The sequence below is a fragment of the Elephas maximus genome, chromosome 1, assembly GCF_024166365.1.
Source record: "Elephas maximus indicus isolate mEleMax1 chromosome 1, mEleMax1 primary haplotype, whole genome shotgun sequence".
Classification (NCBI taxonomy): domain Eukaryota; kingdom Metazoa; phylum Chordata; class Mammalia; order Proboscidea; family Elephantidae; genus Elephas; species Elephas maximus.
The window spans coordinates 106,841,256-106,859,392 of NC_064819.1; the positions used below are offsets into that span (position 1 = coordinate 106,841,256).

At 43.1% G+C, this 18,137-nt stretch overlaps 1 protein-coding gene across 27 annotated transcripts in view; it reads right to left on the minus strand.

Annotated features, from left to right (window-relative positions):
- Positions 1-18,137, minus strand: part of TRERF1 (transcriptional regulating factor 1) — a 256,302-nt gene that overhangs the window by 206,671 nt on the left and 31,494 nt on the right. For 2 of the 27 annotated variants that reach the window (XM_049892117.1, XM_049892088.1), the window contains exon 1: positions 659-8,899. The exons of 22 other annotated variants lie outside the window; for them this stretch is intronic. The gene's annotated coding sequence lies outside the window, so the exon portion shown is untranslated. Of the gene's footprint in view, positions 1-579; positions 8,900-18,137 lie in introns of those variants that run through there. 3 more of the 27 variants (XM_049892097.1, XM_049892061.1, XM_049892083.1) reach the window with 2 other exon arrangements.

Sequence of the window (18,137 nt, forward strand, 5' to 3'; positions counted from 1 at the left end):
CGGCTGCTTGCTTTCTCTTACTAGGAAACTCGCACACTGAGCAGCTGTCTTTGTAAGTTCACTTCTGCGTGCCACTAAAAAAAAAAACAAAACCGAACCCATTGCCATCGAGTTGATTACAACTCATAGCAACCCTATAGGACAGAGTAGAACTGTCCCACAGGGTTTCCAAGGAGCAGCTGGTGGATTTGAACTGCCCACCTTTTGGTTAGCAGCCAAGCTCTTAACCACTAGGCCACCAGGGCTACTAGAACTCCTTTTTCCTAAGGGCACAAGCAGGCAGATGTGAGAGTCCCTAAAGTTCTCACATATTTAAAAACTAGTTGCCATAGTTGACTCCTACCTCAGGGCTAACTGACTCATTCCCTAGGCTAACAACGCAAAAGGGTCCAGTTCCCAGAGGGCTGGGCAGTACCTCAGGAGGTTGCAGACAAGGATAAGAGCAGCCACCAGTTAACAGCACGCCTCGCTGTGTACCACTTAACAGCGCACCTCGCTTCACGCTAACCCTACCAATTCAGTGCTATTATCATTGCCATTTTACAGACAAGAAGAGTGAGGCATTGAGTAGCTAAGTACCTTTACTCCAAGTCATACAATTAAGGGAGGGAAAAGGCAGAAATAACAGACCACCCCAGCTGTGTTCTAGCAAGCTCACTAGCTAGAAAGGGGCAGGGAATTTGGTCCACACAAGCCGTAGATTTGGGTCCATCACACAGTATGTTCTCTAGGTGATTGAGACTGGGTCTAAATCTTCTCCCATGGGCCTCTAGGGCTCAGTTTTCTTATCTGAAAAATAAGAATAGTTAACTTTGCCTCAGAGGGCTATTGTGAAGACTTTAAACATATGTAAAAATACAGAGCAAAATGCCGGACATATACCAAAAAAAAAAAAAAAAACCTATTGCCTTGGAGTCAACTCCATAAAGAACAGAGTAGAAGTGCCCCATAGGGTTTCCAAGGCAGTAAATCCTTACGGAAAGACTGCTGTATCTTTCTCCTGTGGAGCGGCTGCTGGGTTCAAACCAACGCCCTCTCGATTGGCAGCCAAGTGCTTAATAACTACACCGCCAGAGCTCCGTTTGCCTGACATATAGGAGGTGCTTAACAAAGGTTAGCTGCTTTAGTTTTGCTGTGTGTATTTTCAACAACAATAAAATTTTCAAAAAGGGTTAGCTGCTTTAAAAGGAAAATAGAGAGGAGCAGAGAAAGAACGAGACAGAGAGGCAGGGAGAGGGGGAGAAGTACCTACATGTTCATGTAGAATGCAGGGAACCTGTTACTGACCTACTAGGCAGGATAGGGCCCAACACCAATGAGGTAAAGGCACCATCATTTCACAGAGGCACCAATCCTCTGTGACCGCAATAAATAGTGATAATAACAATAAACCAGTTGCCACTGAGTTGACTCAAACTCATGGCAACCCTATGTGTATCTGAGTAGAACTATGCTCCATAGGGTTTTCAATGGCTGGCTTTTCAAAAGTAGGTTGCTATGGACTGCCAGAAGAACAAACAAATCTGTCTTGGAAGAAGTACAGCCAGAATGTTCCTTCGAAGCAAGGATGGCAAGATTTCATGTCACATACTTTGAACATGTTACCGGGAAGGGCCAGTCTTTAGAGAAAGACATCATCATGTTTGGCAAAGCAGACTGTCAGCAAAAAAAGAGGAAGACCCTCCAAGAGATGGATTGACACAATAGCTGCAACAGTGGGCTCAAACATAGATAGCAACGATTGTGAGGATGGTGCAGGACAGGGCAGTGTTTCGTTCTGTTGTACATAGGGTCACTGTGAGTAGGAACCCACTCGACAGCACCTAACAACAAACAAAAAAGTTGCCAGGCCTTTCTTCAAAGGTGCTTCTGAGTGGACTCAAATCTCCAACCTTTCAGTTATCAGCAGAGCACATTAACCATCTGCACCTCCCAGGGACTCCTAGTAACAACAACAGCTATTGTACATGGAAGACTTACTAAGTGCCAAGCACTTCCCGCACATAACTCATTAATTTCACCACAACCCTAGGAGGTAGGTGCGGTACTCCTGTTTTACAGAAGGAGAAACTGAGGCTCAGAAAGGTTAACTAACTTGGTCATGGTCGTGGTTATGGGGGCTGGTAGTTGTGGCTCTGGGACCTGACCCTCTAGTGACTGACCCCAGGTCCCATATATCCCATTCCTACCTCCCTAAAATCAGTCGTTTGTGACCTTCACCTTCCCTCTTCTCCACCTCAAATTTTTCCTGTCCTTCATTCTCTAGTCTTCTGCTCCCTTCTTCATTTAGAGGGAGAAGCTGAGCTCTAGTCAGTGCCCAAGACTCTTCTTCTTGAGAGGGCGTGTGGAAAGATGAAGGAACACAGGGAGAGGAGGCAAAAGGACTCTGTTCTGGGACCCTTCAGCTGAGGAAGAAGTTTAAATTCCTTCAATTCCTGCAAACCTAGGTTCCCTCACCTTAACCAAAACCAAAGCAAACTCATTGCCATGGCATCGGTTCCAACTCACGGTGACCCCACAAGTTACAGAAATGTTCTATAAAGTTTTCTTGGCCGTCATCTTTACAGGGGCAGACCACCAGGCCTTTCTTCCACAGTGCCACTGGGTGGGTTCAAACTGCCAAGCTTTAGGTTAGTAGTGGACTACAAACTGCTTGTGCCATCCAAAGACTTCAGCTAGAGGAATCTATTCTTTATTCCTGATCTATTCTCTATCTCATCTGTTCTTTAACAAGGTAACTCTTTTGCTTATTAATATTTTCAGAACCAGGTATATAGTTTATTTATAAGCACAGAACCTCACCTTACAGGTTTCTATAAGGCTCAACTGAGGAAAGAGACATGGATGTGCTCCGCACATCCTATCGTTGTGGTTAACTACCATAAAGTCAACTCTGACGCATGGCGATGTTACATACAACAGAACAAAATATTGCCCAGCCCTGTGCCATCTTCAAATCCATCTTAGGTCTTCTGGAACCTTCCTCCATTAAGTATCACCTCTTTCCTGGGCAACCCCATTCTCTATCTTGACTACTCACCAGTCCATTGCCCTGAATGGCCCCAACTTCCCTCAGCCTAAAATCACCATCCTGATCTTATACCTTCTCATGACACTTACCCATTGGTTTCATGGCATAGGGATTTGTGTCATCCTCTCCTCTGGCAGGGATAATAATTCAGACAGTTCTGTATTACCCACGAGATCTAGCATTACGCTCTTTTTGGCATGCATTCAGGGTAAACTTCGACAAACAGTAAGTGAAAGCACAAAGAACATGCAAGCATAACACCCTAAGACAGTCTCACCACAAATTAAAGCGACAGAGAAGTTATCCCCATTTCACAGTGAGGAAATACGGGCTCTGGTTACAGAGTTCAAAGTCACCCAGTTGCCAACTGGTGAAACTCAACACTGGAATTTATTAATTGGGCCTTAGCGTGTCCCAAACACACCAGATGAGTGGTGGCTTCCTTGCCTTCTTTCTTCTCCGTCCACAAAGCAGCCTTATAAAAAGGTTCAACTGTATAGCAAATCTGAGTTTGGTCAACAAAATATTCTCCAAAGTCTTCATCTTTTATTCTTGGGCTACACATCCCCGGGTGGCACAAAAGGTTAAGCACTGGACTACTACCTGAAAGGTTGGCAGTTAGAACTCACCCAGAGGCACCTCAGAAGCCAGGCCTGGCAATCTGCTTCTGAAAGGTCACATCCTTGAAGACCCTATGGAGTGGTTCTAATCTACACACATGGTGTCGCCATGAATCGGAATCAACTTGAGTGCGGTAACACCACCACCATGCCCTGGTATGAAATGGGAAGGGCACCTATTTCTCTGCTTAATATTTCGTGGGGGCCGAAGTGCATTCTCTAGATTATTTGCAACAGCTCTACTGGCTGCCTTTGTTTTGGGGTGTGCTTGCTTGCCCCTCCTCCCCTACTGTCACGCTAGAAGTGGGTCCATGGCTGTCCTAGAGACATTCTGGAGAGATGGGGGTGAAATGTGGGAGAGCAGGCAAAGGCCTCCAGCACTCTGCAAAACTGGTTGAATGAAAGAGTGATTTCTCAGAAGCCAAGAAATCCTGTGATCTAATGTGTGGGTGTCACCATTACCTCCTTTTGGGGTAGAAACAAGGGGAATGGAGATACGTGACTTGCCCAAAACCACATGGCAACGTAGTGACTCAATCCAGTTCCCTGTGGACGCCTTGCCCAGGGCTGTCTCTTTGCCACAGCGCTGCCGAAGTTTCCTCTTTTTAGTACCAGAACTGTCCCCCTCCTTTCTTCTTTTAGACGTCTACATTATATATTAACGATCGTACAGGGAAGACATTCTAATCCAAAACACATCAAGTAAGTTCTGCACCATTTCCAGATTGTTATAACCATATGTTTATAGTTTATATTTTGACCTGGTTGCCATCAGCACAGGTAAGCTATTCCATGTTCTTCTCGTTCATTCTACTTTATTCATAAAACACTCGTTTCGAGTGGCTCAGGAATGCACTGTATTGTTGTCACACAGTGTACTTAACCATTCCCCAATTACTGACATTTGGGTTATTTCCAATTTTTTCCCATCCTTGGGCAAGTTGCTTTTCTTCCCCTTTGGAATCATTTCCATGGGATATATTTCCAAAAGGAAAAATACTGGGCCAAAGGGTATGAACAGTGTTGCAGTCCAACATCAGGATGCATTCTCAGAAACCAGTTCCACTTTTTAATAACACTAGTGGTACGCTGTTTCCCACAGGCCTCAACAGTGGGCTTTATAAATTTGATCCATTTGTCACTAATATTATAGGCCAACTGACGTACCACCTCAGAGCTGTTATAACTTACATTTCTGTTACGGTTATGAAGCTAGACATTTTTCCACGCCTCAGGATATTATCTGGGCTTCATACGAAATGACCTGTTCCTATCCCTTTGCTATTTTACCAACCCAGTCTGAGTATCTGCCTTGAAGATCTTTATTAATTCTGTACATAATTTTGACACCATGTCATATCCATCAGCTTATTACAGCTGTTTCCCCTTCTATTACCTTCCACTTGAACACGATTTTATTATTTTTATTGTACAGATTTTATTCCTTTAGAGGTGAACACACCCCACTTTGTCACTGATGATTTTTCTGGAATTTTCACAAATGCATTTGCTCTCCACAGCACGGATAAGTACTCCATCTGCTTTCTCTGAGTTTTTAAGGGTTTTAAAAACTGTTTAACTTTTTAATACATCTAGAATTCATAACACATGATGTGAGACTTCGATCCAAGTTCATTTTCTCCACACTGTTACCTAGTTTTTCCCAAGAGCCATTTACTTTTAAATGATTTCTTTCACTATTGTTTGCTTCTCCAAATTTGCCATAAATGTCTTCCATTTGCGTAGATACATTTTACTGTGCCGAACTTCCATTTTTCTGTCTTATCCCAGTATGATACAGTTTTAATAATTGCTACTTACCTGCCTTGCTTGCATAGATAAGCCCTGTTGCTGCAGGACTTTCAAAGCATTCTTTGCTATCCTTCACCACCAAGTTTTCCTAAGTTTTATTATCATCTTTTTTCAGGCTTTATAAAGTACTGGACTAGAATATTAACTGCTAGGGCATGGCGTCTAGGCATAAGCCTTGCAATATTGACCTTTTGGTACTTTAAGTTCTGATTAGAAGCAGCCATTGAGGATTTTGTAATTTTCTTTGAATAGAAATTGTGTCATTTGCAAACAGTGATATTTTTATCTCTTCCTTCCCTATACCAATCCCTTAGTTTCTCTTTGTTCCTATACTGTTATGACAAGCATCTGTTAAACCATGCTAAATAACAGTAGTGATAAGGGGCATTTGAGTTTAGTTCCCGTTTTCAGAGTACTAGTATTTCTCCGCCCTGTAACTGCAGCCCCCGTCTGCATGCTGTCCAGCCCCTCAGGCCTAATATATGATTATACGCAAGCAAGCTCTTTATCATAAAACCAAAAAACCAAACCCCTTGCCTCTGAGTCAGTTCTAACTTATGGAGCCCCGGTGGCAGAGTGGTGAAACACTGGTCTGCTAACTGAAAGGTCAGTAGTTTGAACCCACCAGTCACTCCAGGGGAGGAAGATGTGGCAGTCTGCTTCCATAAAGATTACAGCCTTAGAAACCCAATGGGACAGTTCTACTCTGTCCTATAGGGTCGCTATGAGTCGGAATCAACTCGAGACAATGAGCTTAATGGATATGGGTGTTTTCAGGTGAAGTTGGTCTATAATTTCCTTACCTGGATCAGGAAGGCAAGCACACATAAAGGAGCTGTGACCTGGTGGGCAAGCCTCCTGTCCAAGGGGATGCTGGTCATCTCCAGCTAGAGGCTGGGCTCTCTATGACTTTGGGAAAAGTCATAAGGTGACATTATGAAGGGTCCCAAAAAGTGGGTAAAGCCCTAAAATGGGGGAATCCAGGACAGGTGACCCTCAACAACACAGGCATGAGAGACATTTATCAAAGGCTACCAAGGCCCGAACTGGCTGGATCAGGCAAAACTCCAATCTCTGGAAGCAGGACAAGTAATACTAGTTACTGGTTACCAACATATTCTAGGCACCAGACATATTTACATAACTAATGTTCAAACTATTCTGCAAGACATATTCTATTGTTCCCACCACACACATAAAGAAACTGAGATTTGGTCAGATTAAGTAATTTACCTATTTCTACAGGGCCAGTAAGTGGATGAGCTGGGATTCGAACTGATGTCTTCGTACCACACCTTGCTATCTCCAAAAAAGGGACAGGGAGGGGTCTTGGTCCCAGGTTAGGGCCCGGGTATCAGGCATGCTAGCAGAACAGGAACCAACATAAAAGCCTCTTAGAAGAACTGAGACTTAGAGAAGGAAACGGGACACAGGAACAAGGTGGGAGGCCCCACCATGTCAAAGCCAGAAAAGTTTCTGAGTCCAGAATCCTGGCCGGAAGGGATTTGAGTCTCTGCTTCCTCCAACCAGAGTGACTGCAAGAACTGAGGGCAGGGCTGAGCTGAAAGAAGTAACCCATGGAGCTGCCTTCACCCGAAATGATGCAGGCTGGGTCTGGGTGCGTATGTACCTCTCAGCTCAACAGACCACAAGGGGAACCGACATCTGGCCAAGCAGGTCTTCCACTGCCAAGGGCAGCACCATCCGCACTTAGAATGGGACTCATGGAACATGGAGAATCTGACTTTGAATACATGTCAGAAGTTCCTGGAATTTGGTTTCCTTATCTATAAAGTGAACAGGGCTGGACCATATGGCTTCTGCAGGGGCTGTGGACTCTGATTGTCATTTTGGGATTCTTTGCCTTAGCAGCACCATTTAAATCAAGGGAACCCTGGTGGTGCAGTGGTTAAGAGCTCAGCCAAAAGGTCAGTAGTTCAAATCCACCAGCTGCTCCTTGGAAACCCTACGGGGCAGTTCTACTCTGTTCTATAGGGTTGCTATGAGAAGGAACTGACTCGACGGCAACAGATTTGGTATATTTTTGATTTATGGCCTACAGATGGACTTTACGGGGCATGAAGCCTACAAAAGTGAAAGCAGAATTTGGGGTTTCAGTATGCACCAGTGGGGGTAAAGCATGTTTCTAGAGAGAAAATCCATAGCTTCAATCATATTCCCAAAGGGGTTCACCGAAAATGTTAACAACGACTGATGCAATCGTACCTAAAAACTCAAGTTAAACCAATTAGTGGAGGCTACACAACTGTGCTAAGCCGAGACTGTCAGCTCAACTAGCTGAAACTGTCCAAAAGAATTCTGTAGCCGCAAATGCTCTTCTAGCCTTCCCAACCATCTGCAAAGTGTATGGTCACTAATGAAGCCGCAGAAAGTGATCGGGTGGGCAGGCATCCCATCTTCACTACTTTAAAGGGAAACAGTATGAATTTTATTGCAATAGTTAAAAGCATCACCTTTATACTGTGTTAACATGACTTCTCTAATGTAGTCACTGTGAGGCATTGATGGTTCAGTGGTAGAATTCTTGCCTTCCGTGCAGGAGATCCAGGTTTGACTCCCGGTCAATGCACCTCATGTGCGGCCAGCCATCACCCGTCTGTCAGTGGAGCTTGGATGTTACTATGCTGAACATGTTTCAGCAGAGCCTTCAGACTGAAACAGACTAGGAAGAAAGGCCTGGCAATCTATTTCAGAAAATCAGTTGATGAAAGCCCTCTGGATCACAACAGAAACATTGTCCAATCTGTAGTCAATCACGGGGGTGGTGCAGGATCCACAGCATTCTATTCCATTGCGCAAAAGTCGGCCAGCTGGAAGGCGGCTAATAACAACTATGTGGAGACTAGTGCTCAAAGGTTAGGGTCCCCTACTTCCTGGCTCCTCAGATGTCGCCCCACCTAAAGATGCTTGGAAATGCAGAATCTGGAGCCTCGCTCTGGGTCAGCTAAATCATAATCTGCATTTTAACAAAGGCTCCAGAACCTGGGTAATTTACCTGCATGTTACAGTTTAGGAAGCCCTGTTATTCTTGGGGAAACCCTGGTGGTGTAGTGGTTAAGAGCTATTGCAGCTAACCAAAAGGCTGGCAGTTCAAATCCACTAGGTGCTCCTTGGAAACTCTGTGGGGTGGTTCTACTCTGTCCTATAGGGTCCCTGTGAGTCAGACTTGATGGCAGTGGGTGTTTTGGTAGTGTTCTTGGAGATGCCCTGGCTGCCCAGTGGTTAAGCCTCGGGCTACTAATCAAGAAGTCAGCAATTCGAACCCACCAGGCCACTCTGTGGCAGTCTGCTTCCATAAAGATTTACAACCTTGGAAACCCTATAGGGCAGTTCTACTCTGTCCTATAGGATAACTATGAGTTGGAATCGACTCGATGGCAAAGGGTTTATTGTTATTGTATTGATGAAAATTCAGAGAGGAAAAAAATGAAGCATACAAAAAAATAAATAAAAGTGAAAACAGAATTAACAAATATGTGAGCAAATAACAGGAAGGAAAGAAAACCAAAAGTTGCCTCTTTGAGAAAAAAAAAGTAACAAAATTAATAAACCACAGGCCCAATCAATTGCAAAAGAGTATATTGAAAAAGGTAGAAAAGAAACACAAAGGCCCAATAAATGAGCCACTGATACAAAGTTTAAGAAATTTTTACTTGCAGTCTTAAACTAATAACTAAAAAACAAAGTTAACTGAGTGATATTTACAAATTTATAAAATACCCAAATTAAAGCAAAAGGAAAGACACTTAAACTGTTCAGCAACAGAAGATGAACTAGAAAACGCCAAGAACAATCGGGGGGGAAAGCCCCTGGACTTGATGAGTTCCATGACATGTAAACTTAATCACATAAATACACACTTAAACATACATTTAGAACATTCATACTCTTTCCTTACAAATTAGAGCATGCAAGATAAAGCTCCAAAACCCACTGCTGTTGAGTCGATTCTGACTCATAGTAACCCTACAGGACAGAGCAGAACTGTCCCACTGGGTTTCCAAGGAGCTGCCGATAGATTTGAACTGCTGACCTTGGGGTTAGCAGCTACAGCTCTTAACCACTGCGACACCAGGGCTCCAAATATCAAACTGTGATAAAATTCAAAACCAAAATACCAAGCTTGTTGCTGTCAATTTCGACTCATGGTGACCCCAGAGGACAGAGTAGAACTGCCCCATATGGTTTCCAAGGACCTGCTGGTGGATTCGAACTGCCAACCTTTTGATTAGTAGTTGAGCTCTTTACCACTGTACCACCAGGGCCCCTGTGATAAAGCTCAGGTGCCTCTAAATACCATTCCAACTCTCAGATGGAGCGTTTTATATGAGCCAGGTACACATCTTTTCTAGTCTTTTTTATATGTATGGATACATGATTCCACAAAATACGATACCGTTTTATGTATGTTTCTTTTTCAAAAGTGGTGTCCCATTGTTTGTATCACTCTGCAACTTGCTTTTTCACTCAACACTACATTTCTAAGATCATGTCTTATTGCAAGGTGTGAATTTAATATATTCCTTTCAACTACTCTTGCCGTGCTTTCCAACTTTTCTGACCAAGTCCCACAGTTAGAAATGCATTTTATAGTGTGACCCAGTTCACGCTTGTACATGAAGCTGCAAAACTGAAACAAAAATCTTACCAATTACTATTTATCCACACTATATGCCATGCTCTCAGCTATTTTCTAGTCTTTGTTTTCTCCACTGTATTGCAACTCACTAAATGGATTTACTGACCCACCAATGGGCTGAAGAGTCCACATTTTATTTAGTCCTTCTCCTACCTACTGAGAGATATTTACGTCATCTCAATTTTTCACTATTACAACAATGTTCAAGGAACATACTTCTCTATTTGTCTTTACGTCTTCTGGTGCACACATGCGAGCATTGCTCTAGGGCAGATACCTACGGGTGGAACTGCTGGGTACTAGGGTATGGGCATTTATAATTGTGAATAAATATCACAGACGGCCTCCCAAAGCACTTGTACCTATTTGCTCTCACCAGAAATGGCCCAAAGCACCTTATTACCAAACATATTCCCAAATGTTTTCATCTCTTCTGATCTGAGAGGTTAAGAATGCCATCTTATTGTAGTCTTGATTTGCCTTTTTTTAGTATAACGAGTTTGTACATCTTCCCAAATATTTAAGAGCAATTTACACTTCTTTCCTATGAACTATCTGTGCATGCCCTTTGTTCATTTTTCAGTTAAGTTCATGATTTTTTTGTTTCTAAGAGCTCTCTATGCATCAAAAAAAAAAAAAAGATCCTTTTGTCTTAAGTATTTGTCTTAGTTATCTAATGCTGCCATAACAGAAATACCACAAATGGACGGCTTTAACAAACAAATTTATTCTCTCACAGTTTACGAGGCTACAAGTCCAAATTCAGGGTGCCAGCTCTAGGGGAAGGCTTTTCCCCTCGGCCTGCTCTGGAGGAAGGTCTCTGTCTCTTTCAAGCTTCTTCTCCTGGGCAATCTTCATCTGGCTTGGCATGTCTCTTTCCCCATCTCTACTTCTCAATTGCTTGCTTCATCTCTTTTACATCTCAAAAAAGACTGAGTTAAAACACACCCTACAGTAATGCTGTCTCATTAACATAACAAAGAAAATCCCATTCCCAAAGGGGATTATAATCTCAGGTATAAGGGTTAGGATTTACAACATATATTTTGGGGGGACACAATTCAATACATAACAGTACTGCAAATATTTTTTTCTCAGATTATCATCTCTCTTTTGACTTTAAGATGTTTTTCTCATGCAGAAGTTTTCATTTTTATGTTGTCAAATTTATCAATCTTTTATTTTTTGCCTACTGGGGTTTGTATCAAACAGAAAGGTCTTAGAGAGTAGAAAGAGAGAGTAGTGCTTTTACAGTTTCATTTCTTATTTAAATCTTTGATCTATTTTTGATAGACTTATTTTAGTCTACGGCATGAAGCAGGGATCCTGCTTTTTTCCCCAGATAACTGTATCTAGTTGTGAATATACTATCTCCCCCCGAAATGTGAAAGAACTGTCTTTATCGGCAGCATCTCTCTCTCGTTCTCTCTTTCTTACACACACTCACTATTTTGAGGCTCTGTATTCTGTTCCAACGCTTGGTCAGTCTGTTTGTTGTTGCTAGTTGCCACAAATCAATTCAGATTCACATCGATCCCAGGTGTACAGAGTAAACTTGTTCCACAGAGTTTTCAAGGCTGTGGCCTTTTGGAAGCAGATTACCAGGACTGTGCTCTGAGAAGCCTCTGGGTGAGTTCAATCGGCCAACTCTACAGCTAGTAGTTGAGCACTTAACTGTCTGTGCCACCCAGGGACTCCAGGATTAATAATGAGCCATGACAATTATCTTAATTACTGCAGCTTTAAAAATGTTAGTTTTCATTTTCATATTTTTCAAGCACGTTAGTTTTTCCATATGAACTTAGACTCAGTTTTTCAAGTACCAAAATAATCCTATTTGTAATTTTATTATGTTCACATTCAAAACTTATAGACTACGGACAACTGACATTTGTATAACATTGACTTTTTCTAGTCAGGGTTTCATTATCTTCCTGTTTAAATCTTTTATATCTCTTTGTAGCATTTAAATTAGATATAATTTCTAAGCTTTTAACTAGGTATTTGATCTCTTTTGGTGCTTACATAAATGGGTTGTTTTTTTTCTTCTTCCGTCATGTTTTCTAGCTGAATGTTGTTTAGGTGGGAAAGCTACTAATTTTTGCGCATTAATTGTGTGACCAATCACCTTACTCAATTCTTCTACTGTTTATCTTTTAGTTCTGCCTTCTCCTTTCTAGGTTTTCTACCTCTTTTTTTTTTCTTCTTCTTCTTTTATCTAATTATACCAGTTTATACCTCCAAACAGAGCTCTGGTGGCACTGTGGTTAAGAGCTTGGCTGCTAACCAAAAGGTCGGCAGTTCAAATCCACCAGCTGTTCCTTGGAAACCCTATGGGGTAGTTCTACTCTGTCCTATAGAGTTGCTATGAGTTGGAATAGACTTCATGGCAACAAGTGTTTGTTTTTGTTTTTTTGGTATACCTCCAAACAAGGTTACATAATTATGGCCCTTAATCGTGATTTTAGTAAGAATTCATCTAGTATTCACCATTCCAACAGCAAAATTTTGGTCTCTGGCTTGACAAAGATGTATTTGTAGAGGTGGTATCTAACTAGTCCTATGCTGTAAGAGTTTTTATCAAAAGCAGGTGTTCATTTTTATCATAAATCTTTTCAGCATCTGATTTTCTCCTTGGATCCCTTAATGTGGTGAAATTTATTAATAGAAATCCTAAATTTAACCTATCCTCACAGTCCTGTTCTGAAACCCACGTGATCGTGGAGTTCTTTCAGTGGGCTGCTGGATTTCATGTGCTAATTATGTTATTAGGATTCTGGATTGATATTCAAACTGAGATCACTTTGCAGTTGTATGATTGCTCACCCTGTTCTTCTGTCGTGTTTTATTACACCAGCTTCATAAAAAGAATTGAAGGATTCCTTCTTTCTTTGCTCTAGAACAATTTAAATAGCATAGAATCAGCTGTACCTTCAATATTTGAAAAAATTTACCTGTGAACCCATCTGGTTTTAGGACTATTTTAAGGAACAGATCTTTGACAACTTTCTCCATTTCTTGTATAGTAATTTGTCTGTTTAAATTTTACTCCATTCTGGTGTCAGCTTATTATTATTGTTTTTTTTTATTGTTGAATAACACATACTCTCCTATCACATAAACTATTTCTAAACACAGGAAAAGATCCTACCAGCATCACTGTACGAAGTAAATACAGCCTCCGCCCCAAACCTTACCGTGACAACGCCCAAATCTCTGACCGCTCCTAACTTCTGCATCCCTGCTCCTCACCCCTCCTTAAACCTCACCAGATTCACAGAAAGAGAAGGCAGAAGAGTTTGTAACAAACCAGAGATCCATGCTCCAATGAACACAGTGGGGCTGGCACTAATGGCTTTTAGTGGTTACCTGGGGTGGGGGTGGGGGGCGGGGAGCGGAGGGAATAATTCCCTGGGAAGTAATGGGTTTAGGGTGATGGGAAAATTGGCATCGATTACAGGTAGTGGTTATACAACTTGCTGAGTGAAACTGTTATCACTAAGTTCTACACCAGAAAAGGGGTGAAATGGCAAATACTGTGGCATATCTAATTTTAGAACAACAAAAGCAACCAGAAGATAAAATAAAAAAGAAGCTAAAGTTACTGATACTACTTAAGTACATCCAATCCAAATACCTCATAGGATTAGTTCTGTTGGAGATTCAGGGTTATCACTTTGGGGGGCTGTCTAGTTCATTGGCCTAATTTTTGTTTTTAGAGTTACTGCTCCATTCCTTATTTCCGTGAGTAAGGCCTGGGGTCTTAAAAGCTTCAGAGTGGCCATCCAAGGTACAACGATTGATGTCTATTCATCTGGAGCAGCAGAGGAAGAAGGAGACCCAGGAATCAGAGAAGAAACTGGACTGCAGTCTAATTGCCTTCATGAACTACTCCCTTCTTTGCCATGACACCGGAAGAACTGGATGGTGCCTAGCTACCATTACTGAACATTTTGATTAAGGAATCAACAGATGAATTCTGGTCAAAAGGGGGAAAACGTGGAACAGAAACTCAAATTCTTACAGAATCCAGACTAACTGGACCTACTAAGACTGGAGGAACCCCTGAATCTATCGCTCTGAGAACATCTTCAAACCATGAACAGAAATTATCCCCTGAAGTTATCTTTAGACTAAACAACTGTTTAACTAAATTAGTAAAGAATGTTCAACATGAACACTGAACTTAAAGAATTACCTAAGATCAAACTGTCAACAGTAACTCTAAAGTGTAGATGAAAAGTTTAAGGGGCACTGAGTCCAAGTCAATTGTGGTGAAACAATATGGGCAGAGACAGCGAGAATGGTGACACAATGTGAGGAATGTAACCAATGTTACTGAACTATATGTACGTGTAGAAATTGATGCATGGGTGTATGTTCCGCTGTGTATACTGTCACACACACACACACAAAAAAAACCTTACTCTGCTGTTACATAAACCATTTCTAGACACAGAAAAAGATCTTACCAGCATCACTGTAAGAAGTAAATACAGCCTCCGCCTCAAAACTTACCAGGACAACACCCAAAGCTCTGACCACTCCTAACTTCTGAGTCCCTCCTCCTCACCCCTCCTTAATCCTCATCTTTTCTCATCACCAGTTTCTCAGAAAGAGAAGACAGAAGAGTTTACAAAAATCAGAGAACCATGTTCCAGTGAAACAGTGGGGCTAGCGCTGCCCCTCTCCCACACACACACCCACGTCCAGTACCAGCAGGGAAGGACAGCTGAAACTTGCCTCACTTCCTCTTCTGTAGTCAAATGGCCCCGATTCCCTCTAACTTCGCTCAGTGGAGTCCCTTCCTACCTCTTCTGGTTGTTTCTCAGAGCCCTCACCAGGCCTTTCCCCATCTGTGAACCCAGCATCTACCCTACTGTACTCACTCCAACTCCTCTGCCTCCCGACCAACAGTATCAAGGAATCCACAGTGCTAACTCCCAGGCACCTGTCAGATATGAGCAGAGAATTTTAATAGATGAACAACCATAGAAAAAACGGAGAAATTTGTCAGAGCTGTTCCTTAAAATAGTTCTAAAAGTGGATGGGTTCACAAGTCATTTTTTTCAAATATTGAAGGCACAGGTGATTCTAATGCTATTTAAATTGTTCTAGGGCAAAGAAGGGTCCCTGGGTGATGCAACGGTTAATGTGCTCAGCTGCTAACCCAAAGGTTGGAGGTTTGAGTCCACCCAGAAGCACCTTGGAAAAAGGCCTGGCTATCTACATTTGAGGAAAAAAAAAAAAAAAAAAATCAGCCACTGAAAACCCCATGGAGCATACAAGAATCCTGTGCTCTAAAAGCATTTATCTGAGTGAGGGGTCAAGACCTGCAAGAAACAGCCCTTAATGACCAGGTACTAAATAATGCAGCAGTGAGTGGACGAGGAGAAGAGGACAGAGAACAGATACTGGGTGACCAGGGAGGGCCGAGGAACGCACATGGAGTAGGAGACACAGAGCAAGGCTAAAGGCAGGCCTGAGCCCAGTGGCTGATGGTGGACAGTGGGGACACTGACTTGCCAGGGAAGGGGCAGATCAGGCTGGGCCACGTGGGCCCTGGAAGCCCCAGCAAGAGGTTTGGACATGACACAGCAGGCAGCGGGAGCCCCTGTGAGCTCCTGTGCAGGGGAGTAACAGGAAGAAAGTGGTGTTTTGGTCACAACCCCCACATTCTATGATGCCAGACTTGCATTCAAAGAAATGACTAGCTGTGCCAAGAACTCGGTGAACTTGGTGGGGGTGGGGGGACTGTAAGCCACAAGCCCAGGCTGATGCCACAAGTGACACTGGAAACACACATATACAATTCCAGGCTCTAATGACTGACAGCCAAAAAACCAAACCAAATCCATTGCTGACGAGTCGATTCTGGCTCATAGCGACCCTACAGTAGGACAAAGTAGAATTGCCCCATAGAGTTTCCAAGGAGCGCCTGGTGGATTCGAACTGCAGACCTTTTGGTTGGCAGCCGTAGCTCTTAACCACTACGCCACCAGGGCTTCCAATGACAGGCAGCAGAGGGGTTTAAATCATTTATTACACTAGACAATAAAAACTACACTGTCACAAACCTTTAGCCTCCAGGGGCATCTGTGCTAGCCCAGCACCCACATCACCTGAGGGTCTTGTTAAAAATGCAGATTCTAATTCTGAAATTGTGGGTGAGGCCTGAGGTTATGCATATATTTCTAAGCAGCTCCCAGGTGATGCCTGATGCTGCTGGTCCAGAGACCACACTTAGAGTAGCAAAGAGCTAGGTGATACTGAGGTTCTAAGTGGGCTCACGGCAGCAGAGTAAGGGAACTAGCCACAGGCAGAGGTATCAAGGGCTGGCTGGGGTCTAAGCAGAGCACCCAAATTAACCAACTCATTTTCTATTCACCACAGGGGGTTCAGTAACAGGCAGAGCTGTCTTAAAGCCGCCGAGGGCCATTAATAAATGGAAACCACCTCTGCATTTCACAACTACCCGTCTAATTGCTCTCACGTAACCCTTCACAGCAGCCCTAAACCAACGCTTTCAAGTGCTGATGCCACCAATCAAGTCATAAAGCCTTAAAGCGTCAGATTATTAGCCTTGATAACAGAGCGTAAAACAAACCCATTCGTGTTTGCCTCTCCTCCCAGCTGAGGCCATCAGTCAAGCTAACATTCACAGTTATGTCTCATCTCAGGTCAAGGAAAAAAGGCATTTAACCAGTGGGAACCCTGCATTTGGCATGGGCCATTCAAGAGAAATTTATCAGTTCTTTTATGCTCCATCTGAGAAGATTCTGGAAACCAATCATAACCCGCTGCAATCCTGGTGACTTCTTTCCTGCCCCATCTCCTTGGGTCACCTGGAAGCCGAGAAGAAACACCTACTTTTCTCTACCCCTCCTGCTTTTCTCCTGCCCCTCACATCACCTACTTAGGCACAACCACCACCACCACTTCAATTCCAACTCATGGCAACTCCATGTGTGTCAGAGTAGAACTGCACTCCAGGAGGTTTTCAGTGGCTGGTTTTTTGGAACTAGATCACCAGGCCTTTCTTCCAAGGCACTGCTAGGTGGACTCGAACCTCCAACCTTTTGGTTAGAAGCCCAATGCTTAACCATTTGCACCACCCACAGAACGCCTACATAGGCACAAAGTGATGCAATTAAAAGCAGCCCCATCACAAACCACAGTGCCCTCTGTCACGGCTCGATTCTGAACTCACACGGCCTGTATCTCAAGCTGCATGCCTGTGTCCCGTGGACATGAGGCGCGGGGTAGATCAACAGAGCCACAATCACAGTGCATGTTCAAAGGAAGGCCCATAATATTCTACTCCCCCCATGCATAGGCACGCACGCAGGAATGCGCACACACAAAGAGGCCATCAATTCAACGAATCAGGCCTCTAAAGCGTGCACTCTACCACACACTGTGGATACTGGAAGACATAAGCCCTGAACTTGATGGGTTGGTTGAAGAGGAGATACACCCCACATTAATGCAGCCACCACACTTTATGTTCCCAGAGGGCTGGCGCCCCCCAGTCTGAGAATTTCCTGAACAGCCTAAGGTGCTACCACACGCAACTGACAACCTGTCCAGGGTGATTAGGCCAATCTCTCTGAAAGGAAATGTGTCTGAGGACACGCAGTGCCAGCAGTGAGCTCTCCAGCCCAGACGCTGACGAAGTAATAAGTGAGGAACAAGAATTACCTGGAAATACACGAAGACAAAAGTTTATCAGTGGTTACCAGAGGTTGGGGAGAAAGGGAATGTGGAGTTACTGCTTAAGGGGTACTGAGTTTCTGTTTGGGGTGATGAAAAACATTTGGAAATAGGTAATAGTAATGGTTGCTCAAGATGGTAAATGTAATTACTATCACTGAATTGTACTCTTAAAAGTGGTTAAAATATATACAGCAAATTTTTTGTTAAATATATTTAACTACAATACAATCTAAAAAGAAAAAGAATTAATCTGCATCCAACGGCTATGGGTTAAGTGACTCACTACCCAAAATCACAC